The sequence below is a fragment of the Mustela lutreola genome, chromosome 1 (genome assembly GCF_030435805.1).
Source record: "Mustela lutreola isolate mMusLut2 chromosome 1, mMusLut2.pri, whole genome shotgun sequence".
NCBI lineage: Eukaryota > Metazoa > Chordata > Mammalia > Carnivora > Mustelidae > Mustela > Mustela lutreola.
In genome coordinates, this window is record NC_081290.1 from 136,678,583 (window position 1) to 136,700,754 (window position 22,172).

At 35.2% G+C, this 22,172-nt stretch overlaps 1 pseudogene; it reads right to left on the reverse strand.

Annotated features, from left to right (window-relative positions):
• Window positions 1–21,849: 21,849 nt before the first annotated feature.
• LOC131822780 (small nucleolar RNA U3) lies at window positions 21,850–21,963 on the reverse strand (annotated as a pseudogene).
• Window positions 21,964–22,172: the final 209 nt, after the last annotated feature.

A 22,172-nucleotide genomic window follows, 5' to 3' on the forward strand; every position in this document is an offset into this window, starting at 1 on the left:
TAGAGGAGGAGAAAGCAAAGCACGGAACTCATGGCTTTTTCCCTGTGATTTTTTTTAGTCTTGCAGTTAATTTAATTTTTTTCTTTTTCATTTTTTGTTTTTTTTCTTGCCTTCTGGTAAAATTTTTTTTTAACTTTTACCTTTTTCTTTTTTAACGTTTTTTAACCAGTTTATCTAATATATATATTTTTTCTTTTTTATATTTTTCTAATTTGTTTTCTTTTTTTAAATTCTTTTCTTTTTTTTTTTCTTTTTTCTTTTTTCCTTTTTGAACCTCTTTTTATCCCCTTTCTCCCCCCTCACGATTTGGGATCTCTTCTAATTTGGTTAAAGCATACTTTCCTGGGGTTCCTGCCAACCTTTTAGTATTTTACTTGCTCCTTCATATACTCTTATCTGGACAAAATGACAAGAAGGAAGAATTCAACACAAAAAAAAGAACAAGAGGCAGTACCGAAGGCTAGGGACCTAATCAATACAGACATTGGTAATATGTCAGATCTAGACTTCAGAATGACAATTCTCAAGGTTCTAGCCGGGCTCAAAAAAAGCATGGAAGATATTAGAGAAACCCTCTCAAGAGATATAAAAGCCCTTTCTGGAGAAATAAAAGAACTAAACTCTAACCAAGGTGAAATCAAAAAAGCTATTAATGAGGTGCAATAAAAAATGGAGGCTCTCACTGCTAGGATAAATGAGGCAGAAGAAAGAATTAGTGATATAGAAGACCAAATGATAGAGAATAAAGAAGATGAGCAAAAGAGGGACAAACAGCTACTGGACCACGAGAGGAGAATTCGAGAGATAAGTGACACCATAAGACGAAACAACATTAGAATAATTGGGATTCCAGAAGAAGAAGAAAGAGAGAGGGGAGCAGAAGGTATACTAGAGAGAATTATTGGGGAGAATTTCCCCAATATGGCAAAAGGAACGAGCATCAAAATTCAGGAGGTTCAGAGAACGCCCCTCAAAATCAATAAGAATAGGCCCACACCCCGTCACCTAATAGCAAAATTTACAAGTCTCAGTGACAAAGAGAAAATCCTGAAAGCAGCCCGGGAAAAGAAGTCTGTAACATACAATGGTAAAAATATTAGATTGGCAGCTGACTTATCCACAGAGACCTGGCAGGCCAGAAAGAGCTGGCATGATATTTTCAGAGCACTAAATGAGAAAAACATGCAGCCCAGAATACTATATCCAGCTAGGCTATCATTGAAAATAGAAGGAGAGATTAAAAGCTTCCAGGACAAACAACAACTGAAAAAATTTGCAAACACCAAACCAGCTCTACAGGAAATATTGAAAGGGGTCCTCTAAGCAAAGAGAGAGCCTACAAGTGGTAGATCAGAAAGGAACAGAGATCATATACAGTAACAGTCACCTTACAGGCAAAACAATGGCACTAAATTCATATCTCTCAATAGTTACCCTGAATGTTAATGGGCTAAATGCCCCTGTCAAAAGACACAGGGTATCAGAATGGATAAAAAAACAAAACCCATCTATACGTTGCCTCCAAGAAACTCATTTTAAGCCCGAAGACACCTCCAGATTTAAAGTGAGGGGGTGGAAAAGAATTTACCATGCTAATGGACATCAGAAGAAAGCAGGAGTGGCAATCCTTATATCAGATCAATTAGATTTTAAGCCAAAGACTATCATAAGAGATGAGGAAGGACACTATATCATACTCAAAGGGTCTGTCCAACAAGAAGATTTAACAATTTTAAATATCTATGCCCCCAACGTGGGAGCAGCCAACTATATAAACCAATTAATAACAAAATAAAAGAAACACATCAACAATAATACAATAATAGTAGGGGACTTTAACACTCCCCTCACTGAAATGGACAGATCATCCAAGCAAAAGATCAGCAAGGAAATAAAGGCCTTAAACGACACACTGGACCAGATGGACATCACAGATATACTCAGAACATTTCATCCCAAAGCAACAGAATACACATTCTTCTCTAGTGCACATGGAACATTCTCCAGAATAGATCACATCCTCGGTCCTAAATCAGGACTCAACCGGTATCAAAAGATTGGGATCATTCCCTGCATATTTTCAGACCACAATGCTCTAAAGCTAGAACTCAACCACAAAAGGAAGTTTGAAAAGAACCAAAATACATGGAGACTAAACAGCATCCTTCTAAAGAATGAATGGGTCAACCGGGAAATTAAAGAAGAATTGAAAAAAATCATGGAAACAAATGATAATGAAAATACAACGGTTCAAAATCTGTGGGACACAACAAAGGCAGTCCTGAGAGGAAAATATATAACGGTACAAGCCTTTCTCAAGAAACAAAAAAGGTCTCAGGTACACAATCTAACCCTACACCTAAAGGAGCTGGAGAAAGAACAAGAAAGAAACCCTAAGCCCAGCAGGAGAAGAGAAATCATAAAGATCAGAGCAGAAATCAATGAAATAGAAACCAAAAAAACAATAGAACAAATCAACGAAAGTAGGAGCTGGTTCTTTGAAAGAATTAATAAAATTGATAAACCCCTGGCCCGACTTATCAAAAAGAAAAGAGAAAGGACCCAAATAAATAAAATCATGAATGAAAGAGGAGAGATCACAACTAACACCAAAGAAATACAAACTATTATAAGAACATACTATGAGTAACTCTACAGCAATAAATTTGACAATCTGGAAGAAATGGATGCATTCCTAGAAACATATAAACTACCACAACTGAACCAGGAAGAAATAGAAAGCCTGAACAGACCCATAACCAGTAAGGAGATTGAAACAGTCATTAAAAATCTCCAAACAAACAAAAGCCCAGGGCCAGATGGCTTCCTGGGGGAATTCTACCAAACATTTAAAGAAGAACTAATTCCTATTCTCCTGAAACTGTTCCAAAAAATAGTAATGGAAGGAAAACTTCCAAACTCATTTTATGAGGCCAGCATCACCTTGATCCCAAACCAGACAAGGATCCCATCAAAAAAGAGAGCTATAGACCAATATCCTTGATGAACACAGATGCGAAAATACTCAACAAAATACTAGCCTATAGGATTCAACAGTACATTAAAAGGATTATTCATCACGACCAAGTGGGATTTATTCCACGGCTGCAAGTTTGGTTCAACATCCGCAAATCAGTCAATGTGATACAACACATTAATAAAAGAAATAACAAGAACCATATGATACTCTCAATAGATGCTGAAAAAGCATTTGACAAAGTACAGCATCCCTTCCTGATCAAAACTCTTCAAAATGTAGGGATAGAGGGCACATACCTCAATATCATCAAAGCCATCTATGAAAAACACACCGCAAATATCATTCTCAATGGAGAAAAACTGAAAGCTTTTCCGCTAAGGTCAGGAACACGGCAGGGATGTCCATTATCACCACTGCTATTCAACATAGTACTAGAGGTCCTAGCCTCAGCAATCAGACAACAAAAGGAAATTAAAGGCATCCAAATTGGCAAAGAAGAAGTCAAATTATCACTCTTCGCAGATGATATGATACTATATGTGGAAAACCCAAAAGACTCCACTCCAAAACTGCTAGAACTTATACAGGAATTCAGTAAAGTGTCAGGATATAAAATCAATGCACAGAAATCAGTTGCATTTCTCTACACCAACAGCAAGACAGAAGAAAGGGAAATTAAGGAGTCAATCCCATTTACAATTGCACCCAAAACCATAAGATACCTAGGAATAAACCTAACCAAAGAGACACAGAATCTGTACTCAGAAAACTATAAAGTACTCATGAAAGAAATTGAGGAAGACACAAAGAAATGGAAAAATGTGCCATGCTCCTGGATTGGAAGAATAAATATTGTGAAAATGTCTATGCTACCTAAAGCAATCTACACATTTAATGCAATTCCTATCAAAGTACCATCCATCTTTTTCAAAGAAATGGAACAAATAATGCTAAAATTTATATGGAACCAGAAAAGACCTCGAATAGCCAAAGGGATATTGAAAAAGAAAGCCAACGTTGGTGGCATCACAATCCCGGACTTCAAGCTCTATTACAAAGCTGTCATCATCAAGACAGCATGGTACTGGCACAAAAACAGACACATAGATCAATGGAACAGAATAGAGAGCCCAGAAATAGACTCTCAACTCTATGGTCAACTAATCTTTGGCAAAGCAGGAAAGAATGTCCAATGGAAAAAAGACAGCCTCTTCAATAAATGGTGCTGGGAAAATTGGACAGCCACATGCAGAAAAATGAAATTGGACCATTTCCTTACACCACACACAAAAATAGACTCAAAATGGATGAAGGACCTCAATGTGCGAAAGGAATCCATCAAAATCCTTGAGGAGAACACAGGCAGCAACCTCTTCGACCTCAGCCGCAGCAACATCTTCCTAGGAACAAAGCCAAAGGCAAGGGAAGCAAGGGCAAAAATGAACTATTGGGATTTCATCAAGATCAAAAGCTTTTGCACAGCAAAGGAAACAGTTAACAAAATCAAAAGACAACTGACAGAATGGGAGAAGATATTTGCAAACGACATATCAGATAAAGGACTAGTGTCCAGAATCTATAAAGAACTTAGCAAACTCAACACCCAAAGAACAAATAATCCAATCAAGAAATGGGCAGAGGACATGAACAGACAGTTCTGCAAAGAAGACATCCAGATGGCCAACAGACACATGAAAAAGTGCTCCATTTCACTCGGCATCAGGGAAATACAAATCAAAACCACAATGCGATATCACCTCACACCAGTCAGAATGGCTAAAATCAACAAGTCAGGAAATGATAGATGCTGGCGAGGATGCGGAGAAAGGGGAACCCTCCTACACTGTTGGTGGGAATGCAAGCTGGTGCAGCCACTCTGGAAAACAACATGGAGGTTCCTCAAAATGTTGAAAATAGAATTGCCCTATGACCCAGCAATTGCACTATTGGGTATTTACCCTAAAGATACAAACGTAGTGATCCAAAGGGGCACATGTACTCGAATGTTTATAGCAGCAATGTCCACAATAGCCAAACTATGGAAAGAACCTAGATGTCCATCAACAGATGAATGGATCAAGAAGATGTGGTATATATACACAATGGAATACTATGCAGCCATCAAAAGAAATGAAATCTTGCCATTTGCGACAACATGGATGGAACTAGAGTGTATCATGCTTAGCGAAATAAGTCAAGCGGAGAAAGACAACTATCATATGATCTCCCTGATATGAGGAAGTGGTGATGCAACATGGGGGCTTAAGTGGGTACGAGAAGAATAAATGAAAGAAGATGGGATTGGGATGGAGACAAACCATAAATGACTCTTAATCTCACAAAACAAACTGAGGGTTGCTGGGGGGAGCTGGTTTGGGAGAAGGGGGTGGTATTATGGACATTGGGGAGGGTATGTGTTTTGGTGAGTGCTGTGAAGTGTGTAAACCTGGTGATTCACAGACCTGTACCCCTGGGGATAAAAATATGTTTATAAAAAATAAAAAATTATATTAAAAAAAAAGGGAAAAAAAAACTAAAATGATATATCACCACACAACTGTCAGAATGGCTAAAATTAACAACACAGGAAACAATAGATGCTAGTGAGGACGTGGGGAAATGGAAATGTTCTTGCACCGTTTGTGGGAATGCAAACTGATGTAGCCAGCTGAAGAATAGTATGGAATTTCCTCAATAAGTTAAGAAGAAAACTACTCTATGATTTAGCAATTACACTACCAGGCATTTACCCAAAGAAAACAAAAATACTGATTCAAAGGGACACATGTACTCTGATGTTTATAGGAGTAGTATCAACATTTGGAAAGAGCCCAAATGTCCATCGACTGATGAATGGATAAAGAAATTATATACATACATAATGGAATAATACTCAGCCATCATAAAGGATGAAATCTTGCCATTTGCAATGACATGGATGGAACTAGAGTGTATTATGCTAAGAAAAATAGTTCAGTCAGAGAAAGACAAGTACCATACAATTTCATTCATATGTGGAAATTAAGAAATGGAACAGACGAACATGGGGTGGGTGAAGAGAGAGGCAAACCCTAAAACAGGCTATTAACTACAGAGAGCAAACTGAGGTTTGCTGGAGGGGATATGGATGAAGGGATGGGTTAAATATGTGATGGTGATTAAGGAGGACATCTATGATGAGCACCTGATATTGTAGGTAAGTGATGAATCACTATATTCTGCACCTGAAACTAATATTACACAGAATGCTATCTAATTGGAATTTAAATAAAGACTTGAAAAATAAATAAAATAAAAATTTAAAAAATATATCAGTTTGTAAGTATATCAGTTCTCCTGAAACTAATTAATCTATAGATTTGTGAAATCTTAATCAAAGTTCTAGTATAAATTATTGTGGAAATTATCAGGATAACTCTAAAAGTCATATGACAATACTAAGAATTTAGCATATCTGAGTCAATCTTGAGAATGAAGAACAAATTTGGAAGACTTATATTATCATACATGAAGATTCATTGTAAAATAAGCATTATAGTAAGAAATTGATACAAAGATAGAAAAACCAACTAATGGAACAGAATGGAGAATTTAGAAAGAAACACACACAGTTAACCTGATTTGTGACAAAGGGGACAGTGCAATGGGAAAAACAAAATGACTTTTCAATGAGTGGTCCTGGGTTAATTGGACCAGTATATGGAAAAACTATGTTTTGAAACCTAACAAAAAATTACTGCCCAGTATATTCCAGATGTAAGGATGAAAGGTAAAATTATGTAATTACCTGAGATTATTAAATTTGCCATATACCCTGTTGTACCTCCGCTTCTTACTTCATGGTCTGTACCAGTTTCTGTAGTTGGTATGTACTTAGTAAGTATTTGTTACATGAGTGAATGCAATAGTTTAACTCAGAATATAAATTATCACATTCTGTCTTTGTAGAAAATATCTGTGTCCTCAACTATAACATTAGTACTTTTTTCCTGTAGATATCTCAACCATATGTTATTTGATGAGATAAACCATCCTTTTTAGCTATTTCATTAATGACATAATTGATGCAAAAGATAGGACTTTTTATTTAAATTACATACTAATTTCACCAAAATGGTTTAGGAGAAATATATCAATGCTGTTACAAGTACCGTCATTTTTACTTATTGCTATATGTCTAAAAGGCACTCAGGAAAGTTGTATTTTCTCTATCTAGAAAAGTCTGCATACTCTCATCCATCTGTAGCAACCAAGAACTCTGTCATAATTATCCTTTCCTGAATAACATTTAAGGATATGATTTTTCCTTCCTTTCCTTAACTCCTTGGTTTTCTATATTGTTGGTCATTTATCAAACTTTGCCTTCTTTGTCAATTGAACTATAAAGTTATGTGATTACAAATAAATTTTAAACCTCTTTAGTAGGGGTAGAAACCATGCCTACGTCCACCAAATAATCTAGCATTATATTTTTAACATAACAAGTGTTCAATTAAAATAATTTGATTGGTTGCTTACAAAGGTTGATTTATTTCTCTAGGAACTAATACATGGTAAAAATCTTAAAATATTAGGAATAATATCCCTTGACAATAGAGTAAAAAGTTATATTTAATTTCCAAATAATGAAAGTTAAAAAAATTGAAGAGCAAAAATAAAATCTATTGGAAAATAAAATAAAACTACTTACAAATCTTCAGATACTATAAAATGCTAAAATATTTTGAAAAATCTCATCTACTCCATCTAGTTTCTGACATTTTTTGACCAGACAAGAGACACCAGATCTGATAGGTTTCATCAACCACATAGTTGCTAAGCAACTGATCACTAAGTTGGAAGTAAAGTGCTTTGTTCATAGGCCTTATAGAGTATGACTATCCTTAAATTATTCCAGTAATACAATTGCACAGAAATCAAAAATAAAGAAAGATAAAATACAGATAATCCTCTAATGCTAAGCTAAAATTACTGACCTTTGAAAAGCTCATTTCTTCAGCACAGACACAAGTACCTAACTACCCCTATCACAGGAGACATTTTTCACTTCAGAAGTACTTCACAAGTAATAAGAGCATTAAAAAAATAATCTGAGTGATAAGTTGTTTAAAGGAAAATAAAAAATCTTCAATCGTTCTCTGTCTCTGTACTTTCAATTTATGTACTGAAGTAGTATGGTTAAAATTAAAAGTCTTCATGCTATTATCACTGTCATTTCCAATTGAAGTGATTTAAAATTTCATTTATGATAAAACAAGTTCGTAAAAGTAGTGAGAACTAAAAAGTATATTAGTCACATCAAAAGGAATGTTAAAACCTACTGGGTACTTTTTACAAACCAGTTGCAATTAAATCTTTCTTATAAGTGTACAGTCTTATGGAGAAATAAGAGCACATGCATACTAAAGAGAATAATAAAATAACAGGGATAAAATAATTTCTAAATTGTCAAATAGAGACCATAAGTAAAAACAGGTTCTGTACTATAAGACATTTATATTGGTTTTTTGTAGTAACTGAAGGGCAAGTAGGGAAAAATCACAAGCATACAAAGTCTCTGGGTTTAGGGTAAAAAAAAAAAAAAAATGGATCGTTCAAACCCAGGTAGAGAAGTAAAATTTTAAAATATTTTTTGAAACTTATTCATTTCTTTTTATTAATCTGTACACCCAACCTGGGGCTTGAATCCATCACCTCGAGATTAGGAGTGGCAAGTTCTTCCAGCTAAGCCAGGCAGGCACCCTGAGAAGTAAACTCTTGAAGTCTTGAAACATATTCTCCTTTCTCCACTGTTATAAATTTTAAGGAGACACAGATGGTGACTCTCCACAAATTTACAACAGCCTGAAATAATCTAGCCAAGTGTTAGTAAATGGTTATAAATGTCATGATTTGTTTCTGCTTTCAGATTTTTCCCCAGAGCATTCTACATACAAATGTTTGCTATATAACATATAGCAAACTTCAAAGGAAAATGAACATGAATTGTATCCTTCCATTTTCTTCCCCTTTATAAAGAGTGGGATTTTTAATGTTTCTTCATTATGACTTAATGATGGCTTTAAATGTTGTTAGACTATCTTACCACTTACAGAGTCACCTATTACTACAGAACATAAGGAAAGGTGAGAGTAAGTAAAAGTATAATATTTTTTATATCAAATATACCAATATTTTTCAGGGAAAGTTTTCTAAAAGTTAATTTTTTTAATTTAATTTCTAATTTTATTTTTTAATTTAACAAAAAAGCCAAATTAAATTTTGTAAGCTTACTATTTGAACACTTTAATTATCTAAAATTTATAAATTAGGTACCCTATGTGGATTTAATTCACATATTCACTATCATATAAACTCTGTGTAAGTGTCTCTGAGTATAATTTTAATGTTTAATATCGTTTTTTGGACACATTTCCTTTAGAAAAATGTCCCCTTCAGATATCCTTATAGATTCCAGGCACAGAAGATTAGATCATTTTTCCAATAACACATTCATTATTTCTTATAAAGTTTATTGCATAATGGTGTAATTAAAATTTTTCTATTCATCGATTTTGTTTTCTTTAAAGATTTTATTTACTTGACAAAGACAGACACAGTGAGAGAGGGAACACAAACGGGGAGCCTGAGAGGGACAAGCAGGCTTCCTGTTGAGCAGGGTACCCCGTGTTGGCTTTGATTCCAGGACTCTGGAATCATGACCTGAGCCAAAGCAGATGCTTAATGATTGAACCACTCAGGTGCCCCATACTCATTAATTCATTGATTTAAAAAAAAAAAAATTGGAGTTTATTTAATCAATGCCTCATTTTTCTTCCTATGAAATGTTTTTCACTTTGGATTTTGTATAAATATCGTAATTCTTTTAAAATTTTATAGGTGAAAATCAGTCAAAATAATTAATATGCTGTTAAACAAGAAATGATTTAATAAGAATACATTTTTCCTCCCTTTTTATCCCTAAAATTAGGGTACCGAATTGAGCCAATTCTGTAATTGTTATACAAGTTTGAACTCTTTTTATTCATAGATCTACAAATAAGCTTTTTTTTTAAAAATATTTTATTTATTTATTTGACAGACAGAGTTCACAAGTAGGCAGAGAGACAGGCAGAGAGAGAGGAAGGGAAGTAGGCTCCCTGCTGAGCAGAGCACCTGATTCGGGGCTCGATCCCAGCACCCTGGGATCCTGACCTGACGAAGGCAGAGGCTTTAACCCACTGAGCCACCCAGGCACCCTCAAATAAACTTTTAACGGAGATATTTATCCATATATGGTTATAGATATAGCAGGTAAAGCATATTAGTTGGTAAGGCATATTTCAACCACTCAAAAGAATTACCTTCAAATATATTTAATTCCAGGTTGGGATTCAAATACTTCGGATTATGTTTTAATAAATCTACATCTAGTTTACAAAGTGATGATTTTATAAAAAGAAGGAAAACCATGTTATTGTAAGTTTTTTTATTATTTCTGGGAAAATGTAGGTTTTAGTGAGAAGTTAGCACATTAAACAGAAGACTTCATTTGTGGTTTGGAAGAAATTCTTGTACTTGAAAAATGTATGATGAGTCTTTCTTCTATTGTCATTGAAAATTTAAATGTAAAATTTTAGTTCCTTTTTGTTTTTTTATCTAAAGTAAGACACTATTATTCAAGAGAGATAGTATTCCCTAAATTCAGAACAAATTGACAAGTTGAAGGAAAAGAGAAAAAAGAATTCTAAAACCTGAATTGTGCCAGACAGATTATAATCTATATATTATTATTTTTTTTTATTGAGACAAAGTGAGTAACATCAACTATTTGTAAAGAGGTACATATTACAATACCCTTAGGTATTGTTCATCTGAGGTACATATTACAATACCCTTAGGTATTGTTCATCTGACTTCATTTATATCAACTTAACACAGAAGTTCTCATTTCTGTTTTTTAGATGATAATATGGCTTGAGTCAAACGATTTGTTTAAGATTCCTCAGTAAGCCATGAAAATTAATAACTATTTTTCAGCCATAGTATCACTTTTCCAATTGAAGACCTTTGAGATCTTCCAGGAAAGCCAAATGCAATTGTTATTTGAGAAAGGCAAAAACTGCTTTCACACTGTCAACCATGTAACATTTTACTTTCTGGTGACCAAGAGGAACACCTGAAAGTTATTTGTCCTTTTATCTAATTATTCTATTGGTGAGCAGTTTTTTTTTTCTTTTTAAGTTTTTAAAAATATTTTATCTATTTATTTGACAGAGAGATCACAAGTAGGCAGAGAGGCAGTCAGAGAGAGGAAGAGAAGCAGGCCCCCTGCCAAGCAGAGAGCCAGATGTGGGGCTTGATCCCAGGACCCCAGGATCATGACCTGAGCCGAAGGCAGAGGCTTTAACCTACTGAGCCACCCAGGTGCCCCTATTGGTGAGCAGTTTTAACCCCATAAAAATGTTGACAGATCTAAAACTTCCACAGATAAATTTAATTTCGGTTGTCACTCACAGTTTTTGAGCATAGTTTTTGACACAAGTATTTCCATTTATTTTACAAACTAAATAATGAGACAAGACTAAATTTTATTTCAGAAATATGGAGAGTATTATCTTTGTCCTTTGACCTATAAGAGCTTGGAATGCAATACGTTTTTCTAGTGTAATTTTGAGGTAATAAGATATTTTAGGGAAAAAATTTTTCAAGACACTTCGTCCAGTGACTAATTTATATTACACCCAGGAAGTGGCATGGTGTTTTATAGTTGGATATCTGCTTTCATCTTACACTTCAGGTAACACTTATCCTTGCCTATGAATATTTCAGATGCCCTTTCTATTTCTACTAACCCATCAAAACCTTGATCCTTGATACAAAAGCATCTGTCAAGAGGCAAAAATAGCAAATTCTCAATAAGGATTATGATGAAAGGAACTCCTTTAGCAAGGAGAGCAGATGACTCCAGTTCTGGAAAACAAATTGAATGAAACAGGATTTCATATGGGATTATTAGAGAATGAATGGTTGTGTTCCCCCCAAATTCCTGCACTGAAGAGTTCATCTCCAAAGTGGCTGCATTTGGAAATGGGCCTCTCAGGAAATAATTAAGATTAAATGAAATCATAAGAATGGGGCCCTTATCTAACAGATTTAGTGTCCTTATAAGAAGAGACACCAGAGTAGTCCTTCTCTTTCTTACACTGAGGAAAGGCCATGTTAAGGACGCAGAGGGAGAAGTTAGCCACTTACACACAAGCTAGCTAGGAAGAGAGCTCTCACCAAACATTGAATGAGTAAGAACTTTGATATTGGGCTTCCAGTCTCCAGAACTGTGAGAAAGTGAATTTTTGTTGTTTAAATCACCAAGTCTGTGGTATTTTGTTATGACAGCCTGAGCTGACTAATATAGGGAATGTATTAATTTTAAAAGATAGTAAATAAAAACTACTTTGAGGGTGCCTGAGTGGCTCAGATGGTTAAACATCTTCCTTCAGCTCAGGTTGTGATACTAGAGTCCTGAGATCAAGTCCCACATTGGGCTCTCTTCTTCTTGGGGATCCTGCTTCTCCCTCTGCCTCTGCCTCTTTCTCTCTCTGTATCTTATGAATAGATAAATAAAATCTTAAAAAAAAAAAAAAAAAAAGAACTACTGGGGCATCTGGGTGGCTCAGTGGGTTAAAGCCTCTGCCTTTGTCTCAGGTCCTGATCCCAGGGTCCTGGGATCCAGTCCCACATCAGGCTTAGCAGGGGGCCTGCTTCCTCCTCTCTCTCTCTGCCTACTCGTGATCTCTGTCTGTCAAATAAATAAATAAAATCCATTAAAAAAAGTTTAAAAAAAAGAACTACTTTGAAAGAGTGAATAATACAAAAACTTTGAACTCTGTTATTAATGTTGAGGTCATGCGATTAAGAAAAAGGTCTGTGACTATATTCTGGCACACACCAAAGTGCTTGCAAGATAGATACATTTAGAGGCAATTTTCTTAATTATACAAGTTAAGCATTATCATTAATTTTTAAAGAAGTATCATAATACCCCATGTAATGAATACTGATCTCATATAAAAATGTCATTCTCACCTAAAATTCTCTCACTAAAAAATTAATTAAGGAGCACGTGGGTGGTTTAACATTAAGTGTCTATCTTTGGCTCAGGTCAATATGCCAGGGTCCTGGGATTGAGTCCCACCTTGGGTTCCCTGCTCAGTGGGGAGTCTGCTTCTCCCTCTGTCTCTCTCCCCACTTGTGCTCTTACTTGCTCTTTCTCAAATAAATAGTCTTTAAATTTTTAAAGAATAAATTAATAAATTAAATTATCCATAAGTCATTCTTAAATAAAGTGAACTGAAGTGGATGGAAATCAAGTGTTACAATAAAAATTCTGGACTTCAAAGTTGATAGGAACATGTGCACAGCTCCCTTTTGCATGTGCACACACACACGTACTTACCAAATCAATCTAAATTATACTTATTTTAACTTTGGATTCTAAAAATGTCTTTGGTATGACTAACGCCCAATCACATGAGTATTTATGTACTCTGTGAACCCATGAGTCTAAAAAAGAAAATTTTTGCCAAAATTGTTAGTCCGTAACTAACTATAGGAAACAAAACAGTTGGTCAGACTTATTTTAAAACATGACTTTATTTACTTTTAAAAATTTTATTTATCAACTTTTATTTTTTTAAACATGACTTTAATGAGTCATTCCATGTGACCTTCTCTGACAGCTGTCAACTGTTAATGGTCTATATACAACCAAATTAAATTGTAGACTATAAATTGCTTAAAGAAATGAAAAGACATTTCTTTGTAGAAAGTTATTAGTGATACAGTCTGTGTCCTTCTTAAGTTTGCACTACTTTTAAGATACAGTCTGGTCTCACATAATGAAAATACTATAAATGGAAAATTCTTAGTACCCCCATACTAATCATGGGCACATTAATCATGCATAGGTGCTCTAGTATCAATTGAGTGTGTTCAGTCCTTATCCTAATTTTATTCTTCTTTGCAGATAAACAGATTAGAGAACATCAAGGAAAAATAAAGGGGCTACATTCAAGAGAGTTGTTTTATATTCTGAATTCAACTTGATGTAAAGGCTATAATTTAAGACTTTTCTGTAAAGGGCTAATAGTAAGTATGTTAGGTCTTTTGCATCATATGGCCTCATTTCAACTATTCAACTGTGTTTTTGGTAAAATAGGACATAGATAATGCATAAAGGAATGAGCATAATCATATTGCAATGAAACTATGTACAAAATATGTAGAAATCTATATTTGAACCATAACCTTGGTTTCATGACTCCTCTTCTGAAGGAACAGAGGAATTGCATTTAGCAAGATCTATTTACTTCAGTGTCAAGAGACTAGAGAAGTGGGATGATGTAAATTTGGTAAAAGATAATTGGTCATTATTGATGAGGAAGAGTAAAACTTAGTTCAGTATGGTATCAGTCATTCAAAAAGATCAAAAGACAAGAGGAGGAATGTAGGGAATCTTTACACCACTTCTATAAACTGATTTTCTTCTTGGAAAATTTACAGTATAGAATTCCTAAGAAATTCAACACTCAGTGTAAAATGCCAGGTACAAAAGACATTTATAAATGAAACAAGAAACACAGGGAGCACTCACCAAAGCTACAATTTTGGACCTCTTCATTGGCTTTGTTTCTTTTGGACCCTGGTCTTAGATGGTCTACCATACTCTAGCTTTATCCTCTCACAGTTATGTTCTTTTCTTCATAGGCCTACTGCCTCCTCTGTATACCTATACACAAACTTGATTTGGCTTTGCAAAAACACATCCTCTTCAGGACCTAATACCCGGGTTATAATTTGTATCTATAGAAACAAGTAGTCATCCCAAACTGACCCCAAAGAACCAGAAACATAAAAAGCAAAAGAACACAGAATCTTCTTTTCTTTTTTCTTTTCTTTTCTTCTTTTTTTTTTTTAAGACCTCATTTATTTATTTATTTATCAGAAGGAGCAAGAACCCAAGGAAGGGGAACTGCAGAGAGAGAGGAATAAGTGGGAGGGCTCAACATGGGGCTCAATCGCAGGACCCTAGGATCATGACCTGAGCTGAAAACTGACTGAGCCATGCAGGTGTCCCATAACTTTCTTTCCTTTTTTTTTTTTTTTTTTTTTTTTAAGAAAGAGTGCACTTTTGTGAGTGTTGGTGCTGGGGGAGTGGCAGAGAAAGGGGGAGAGAGAGAGTCTCCCCTTAAAAAAAAAAGATTTTATTTATTTGAGAGAAAGAATGAGCAGTGGGGAGGGGCAGAAGGAGAGAAAGAGACAGACAGAGAGAGAGACAGACTTCCCGCTGAACAGTAAGCTCTGAGTAGGAAGCCCAACACAGGGGACCTTGATTCCCAGGACCCTGAGATCAGGATCTGAGCTGGAGCCAAAGGCTGAGGCTTAATTGACTGAGCCACCCAGTGCCTCAGGGAGAGAGAATCTTAAAAAGGTTTTGCACTCAACACAGAGCTGACTTGGGGCTCAATCTCATGACCCTGAGATCATAACCTGAGCCCAAATTAAGGGTCAGTTCCTCAACCAACTGAGCCACCCAGGAGTCCCAGAACACAGAAGTTTCTTGAAAGTAGCATACCGATGGATTCACTGAAAGGAAATATTAAAGCTAAGCTGAGAAATAAGAAATGTATGTATATATTTGTAGGTTATTAAAAATATATATGATCTGTGCTCATTTAACATTTTAAGTTAAATAATTTTCAATAAATATTTTAGTTGTCTTCATAAAGTATCAAAGAAAGTACTGAGAAAAAAAATTCTGCAACTAACTGGATCCCATCCAAACATTAGCTTTTTTCCTCCCAAAAGAATTATGTCTCTTTCTAAATGTTTCCTTAGCCAGAAATACTGTCTTCTGAGTTTCTATACCTTACACATGCTTGAAAATGAACAATAAGGAGTACAAAAAGAAAATAAGTATGACTTTTTTTATCTGCCTAGCAAGTCATTCTTTTGTTTATTCCTTAATGTACACATTCACTATCTGTTAGAGAAGATACTAAGCATCAGTTATATGCTTGATCTGGGAACATCACATATTGTGGACAAGACACACAATAAATAAGCTAGTGTAGTATAATAAAGATGGCATGAGCTTTAACAATCCAGATAACTCAATTATTCCATCTCTCAAATGGACACAAATCATTATAAATATCCTCAAGTGAATATTTCTTCAGTGAGTATTAATTCCTTTGATACCAGGCAGAATGCTTGATGTTGAATATCTACAGTAAACTTGAGTTTATAGTTTGGTAGAAGAAAGCTGTAACAGAGAAACAGGACAGTGTAAGCAAGTATGATAATTACAGGGTCCTGTGGGAAACATAAAGTAGACATGTAACTCAATTTCAGGAAAGTTCCAGGAAAACTGCAAAAGAAAGAAGAAATATCTAAGATTGGAAGCACAAGTATATTTGTCCAGGTGAGCAGGGAGAAGGCATGGGGAGAAAGAGGATGCACTAATCAAGGGACTGAATAAACTTTAATATGTATTCTAATAAGAATAAAAGTAGGTCTATTCTCCCTGGTTCCTAACTCATTCCGTGCTGATGTGCTTAAGGAGCCAGTATGAAATCATCAGGTCTCAAGGCTGTAATGCTTAGAACAGACTGGATTGGATTTTCTTGGGGCCTGAGAGTTACTTGGGTTGTTGAAGGTCTATTGTTAGTTGATTGCGTTCTAAGACAGGTAAGAGAAACCTTTCAAGAGCCTTCTTATAGACAGGGGTTAGGCTTTGGCAAGAATAATCTTAAGTGAAAGAAATTAATCCACTTGTTATAGAGGTGCCTATAATTGCATTGGGCATTTTTACTTTCAGGAAGAAACAGAAGAGCACTGTTATCCCAACCTCTCCACCTACCCCCGACCTGAAGGGAAACAGCATGAAAAATAATATCCTTGAAATCTCTGTGCATACAGTGCATGTCCTCAAGGTGAAGTTTTCAATAGAATATATTCTTCATGGTTTACTCTGAGACATTCTTTGGCATTTGCAAATCAGTGTTGTTTCATTGTGCAAAGAACCATTCCCATGACACATTCTAAAACTTTCTGGAGTTAATACATGGCAAATAACTTCACATAAATCAATGCTAACTGTGGTCCAAAATCTTTCCAGAGTATATTGAACATTATCTAAAATAAACTTTAATTCTCTTTACTTTAAATTTTATTCTTCATTATTATTTAACAGTGTATAGTTAATAACTTATTTATTATGAAACACCAGAGTGTTTCTGAAACTTTTCCTTATAAGGGAGTTGGCCTCTTAAAGCTTTTGAATCAAAATACTTTGCCCTTTATAATTATTTGGAAATATCTTTCTCATTTTTAAAAAATATTTTATTTATTTATTTAAAGAGCATGTGTTTGAGCAGGGGGAGGGTCAGAGGGACAGGGAGAGAGAATCTCAAGTAGACTCTACCCTGAGCTCAGAACCCTATATTGGGTTCAGCCCCAGGACTCTAAGATCATGACCCGAGCTGGAATCAAGAGTAGGATGCTTAAGAGCCTGAGCCCCCCAGGTGACCCAGAAATATCTTTCTCATTTTGAATTATGGTATTAATGTTAGTTGACTTCAACTCTTTATAGTATTTATAAACATTGCTGCAATCTAAATTCTTAAACTTTTTTTTCTTTTCCCCAAAGGGTCATTGGATATCTTTAGGGATATAAAAGCCATAAATGGATTTTTATGTTACAAATAGTATATCAAATATATCAGCTATTGCTCTAAACAACTGATTTGTTAAATAGACAAATCCATTTATATTTTAACAATTTAGTATCTAATGGTAGTTTCTTATATCTTCAACATTTGGAGAATTAATGAAAATTTTATAGTCTACTTGAAAATTATCACCAGAGTTATCATACACTATATATAATGTTATTTTTAGTGTGTGACATGAAACTGATTTGGACAAAAATGAATTTATGTATAATATATGACTTCTTTTAGAACCAATTCAGGGAACTATTTATTCAACATAAGTTTTGTTGCTGATTTTTCAACATATATTATAAATATATATGAATTCTTAACATTTTCATAAAATATGTTTGTTTTGTGGAAATAGTGTCTAAAGTTAAGCTCTATGTAAAGAAGAATATAATGGCCTAGTTGAAAAATTAGGAGTATAGCAGAAGAGTCTATAAATTAATACTTATCTTTCAGCCTGAAGAAACCTATTTTTAAGGATGCTTTGAGAATTGTATGTCTTCTAATATAATAGTTAAATTCTTACTTTAAGCAAAGGAAATATTTTTCTTGAATTGTTTATTACTTAACATATATAAAGAACCATTTTCATCATGTGAGCTGTATGTTTATGCTTAAACTGGAATGTTTCATTTGTTGCATTTCAATCTAGCTTTTCAAATAACACTTAATTTTCTTTAAAATAGTCTACAGTTATTAAGTTACCTTATAAGAATAGAACTTAAGGAAGCCCACCAAGTTTTAAGTTAAGGTGTAACTCTATCAAATAAATTCACTTTTTCCTTTCTTTCTCTAAACATAGCAGTACAATGGGGCATTTTAATTCCAAGCACACTTTTTTTTTCTTATTTTTTAAATTTATTTTTTATTTATTTTCAGCATAACAGTATTCATTATTTTGTCATCACACCCAGTGTTCCATGCAATCCATGCCCTCCCTAATACCCACCACCTGGTTCACCCAACTTCCCAACCCCCCGCCACTTCAAACCCCTCAGATTGTTTTTCAGAGTCCATAATCTCTCATGATTCACCTCCCCTTCCAATTTCCCCCAACTCTCTTCTCCTCTCTAACTCCGCATGTCCTCCATGCTATTTGTTATGCTCCACAAATAAGTGAAACCATATGATAATTGACTCTCTCTGCTTGACTTATTTCACTCAGCATAATCTCTTCCAGTCCTGTCCATGTTGCTACAAAAGTTGGGTATTCGTCCTATCTGATGGAAGCATAATACTCCATAGTGTATATGGACCACATCTTCCTTATCCATTCGTCCATTGAAGGGCATCTTGGTTCTTTCCACAGTTTGGCGACCGTGGCCATTGCTGCTATAAACAATGGGGTACAAATGGCCCTTCTTTTCACTCCCTCTCTATCTTTGGCGTAAATACCTAGGAGTGCAATTGCAGGGTCATAGAGAAGTTCTATTTTTAATTTCTTGAGGAATCTCCCCATTGTTCTCCAAAGAGGCTGCACCAACTTGCATTCCCACCAACAGTGTAAGAGGGTTCCCCTTTCTCCACATCCTCTCCAACACATGTTGTTTCCTGTCTTGCTAATTTTGGCCATTCTAACTGGTGTAAGGTGATATCTCAATGTAGTTTTAATTTGAATCTCCCTGATGGCTAGTGATGATGAACATTTTTTCATGTGTCTGATAGCCATTTGTATGTCTTTATTGGAAAAGTGTCTGTCCATATCTTCTGCCCATTTTTTGAGATGATTGTCTGTTTTGTGTGTGTTGAGTTTGAGGAGTTCATTATAGATCCTGGATATCAACCTTTTGTCTGTACTGTCATTTGCAAATATCTACTCCCATTTCATCGGTTGCCTCTTTGTTTTCTTGACTGTTTCCTTTGCTGTGCAGAAGCTTTTGATTTTGATGAAGTCCCAAAAGTTCATCTTCGCTTTTGTTTCCTTTGCTTTTGGAGACATATCTTGAAAGAAGTTGCTGTGGCTGATATCGAAGAGATTACTGCCTATGTTCTCCTCTAGGATTCTGATGGATTCCTGTCTCACATTGAGGTCTTTTATCCATTTTGAGTTTATCTTTGTGTACAGTGTAAGAGAATGGTCAAGTTTCATTCTTCGACATATAGCTGCCCAGTTTTCCCAGCACTATTTATTGAAGAGACTGTCTTTTTTCCACTGTATATTTTTTCCTGTTTTGTTGAAGATTAATTGACCATAGAGTTGAGGGTCCATATCTGGGCTCTCTACTCTGCTCCACTGCTCTATGTGTCTGTTTTTATGCCAGTACCATGCTGTCTTGGTGATCACAGCTTTGTAGTAAAGCTTGAAATCAGGTAGCGTGATGCCCCCAGTTTTATTTTTGTTTTTCAACATTTTCTTAGTGATTTGGGGTCTCTTCTGATTCCATACAAATTTTTGGATTATTTGCTCCAGCTCTTTGACGAATACCAGTGGAATTTTGATCAGAATGGCATTAAAAGTATAGATTGCTCTAGGCAGTATAGACATTTTAACAATGTTTATTCTTGCGATCCAAGAGCATGGAATGGTCTTCCATCTTTTTGTGTCTTCTTCAATTTCTTCCATGAGTGTTCTGTAGTTCCTCAAGTACAGATCCTTTACCTGTTTGGTTAGGTTTATTCCCAGGTATCTTATGGTTCTTGGTGCTATAGTAAATGGAATCGATTCTTGAATTTCCCTTTCTGTATTTTCATTGTTAGTTTATAAGAAAGCCACTGATTTCTGTACATTGACTTTGTATCCTGCCACATTGCTGAATTGCTGTATGAGTTCTAGTAGTTTGGGGGTGGAGTCTTTTTGGTTTTCCATATAAAGAATCATGTCATCAGCGAGGAGAGAGAGTTTGACTTCTTCATTGCCAGTTTGGATATTTTTATTTTATTTTATTTCTTTTATTTCTCTTTGTTGTCTGATTGTTCTTGCTAGGACTTGTAATACTATGTTGAACAAGAGTGGTGAAAGTGGGCATCCTTGTCTTGTTCCTGGTCTCAACAGGAAGGCTGCAAGCTTTTTCCCATTGAGGATGATATTTGCTGTGGGTCTTTCATAGATAGATTTGATGAAGTTCAGGAATGTTCCCTCTATCCCTATACTTTGAAGCGTTTTAATCAGGAACAGATGCTAAGTTTTGTCAAATGCTTATTCTGCATCAGTTGAGAGGACCATGTGGTTCTTCTCTCTTCTCATATTAATTCGTTCTATCACATTGATTGATTTGCGAATGTTGAACCATCCTTGTAGCCCGGGGATGAATCCCACCTGGTCATGGTGGATAATCTTTTTAATGTGCTGCTGGATACTGTTTGCTAGGATCTTGTTGAGAATCTTAGCATTCATATTCATCAGTGATATTGGTCTGAAATTCTTCTTTTTGGTAGAGTCTTTGCCTGGTTTGGGGATCAGGGTAATGCTGGCTTCATAGAAAGAGTCAGGAAGTTTTCCTTCTGCTTCAATTTTTTGAAACAGCTTCAGGAGAATAGGTGTGATTTCTTCTTTGAAAGTTTGTTAGAATTCCCCAGGGAATCCGTCAGGTCCTGGGCTCTTGTTTTTTGATCACTGTTTCAATCTCGTTACTAGATATTGGTCTATTCAGGTTGTACATTTCTTCCTGGTTCAATTTGGGAGTTTATAGTTTTCCAGGAATGCATCCATTTCATCTAGGTTGCTAAGCTTATTGGCATATAACTGTTGATAATATCTTCTGATGATTGTTTCTATTTCCTTGGTGTTCATTGTGATCTCTCCATTTTCATTCATAATTTTATTAATTTGGGCTTTCTCTCTTTTCTTTTGGATTAGTGTGGCTAATGGTTCATCAATATTATTGATTCTTTCAAAAAACCAGCTCTAGTTTCATTGACACGTTCTACTGTATCTCTAGTTTCTATCTCATTGATCTCAGTTCTAATTTTGATTATTTCCCTTATTATGTGTGGAATTGGTTTGATTTGTTGTTGATTCTCCAGTTCTTTAAGGTGTAGAGACAGCTTCTGTGTTCTGATTTTTCAATTTTTTTGAGGGAGGCTTGGGTGGCTATGTATTTCTCCCTTAGGACTACCTTTGCTGTATTCCATAGGTTTTGGACTGAAGTGTCTTCATTCTCATTGGTTTCCATGAATTGTTTCAGTTCTTCTTTGATCTCCTGGTTGATCCAAGCAGTCTTCATGTTCAGAGAAACTTCTCTAGTAACAAACTATAGAAATGATCCCTGAAAGTATAGTCTTCTGATCCAAGCATTCTTAAGCAAGGTGGTCTTTAGCTTCCAGATGTTTGAGTTCCTTCAGAACTTTTCCTTGTGATTGAGCTCCAGTTTCAAAGCATTGTGATCTGAGAATATGCAGGGAATAATCTCAGTCTTTTGGTATCAGTTGAGTCCTGATTTGTGACCCAGTATGTGATCTATTCTTGAGAAGGTTCCATGTGCACTTGAGAA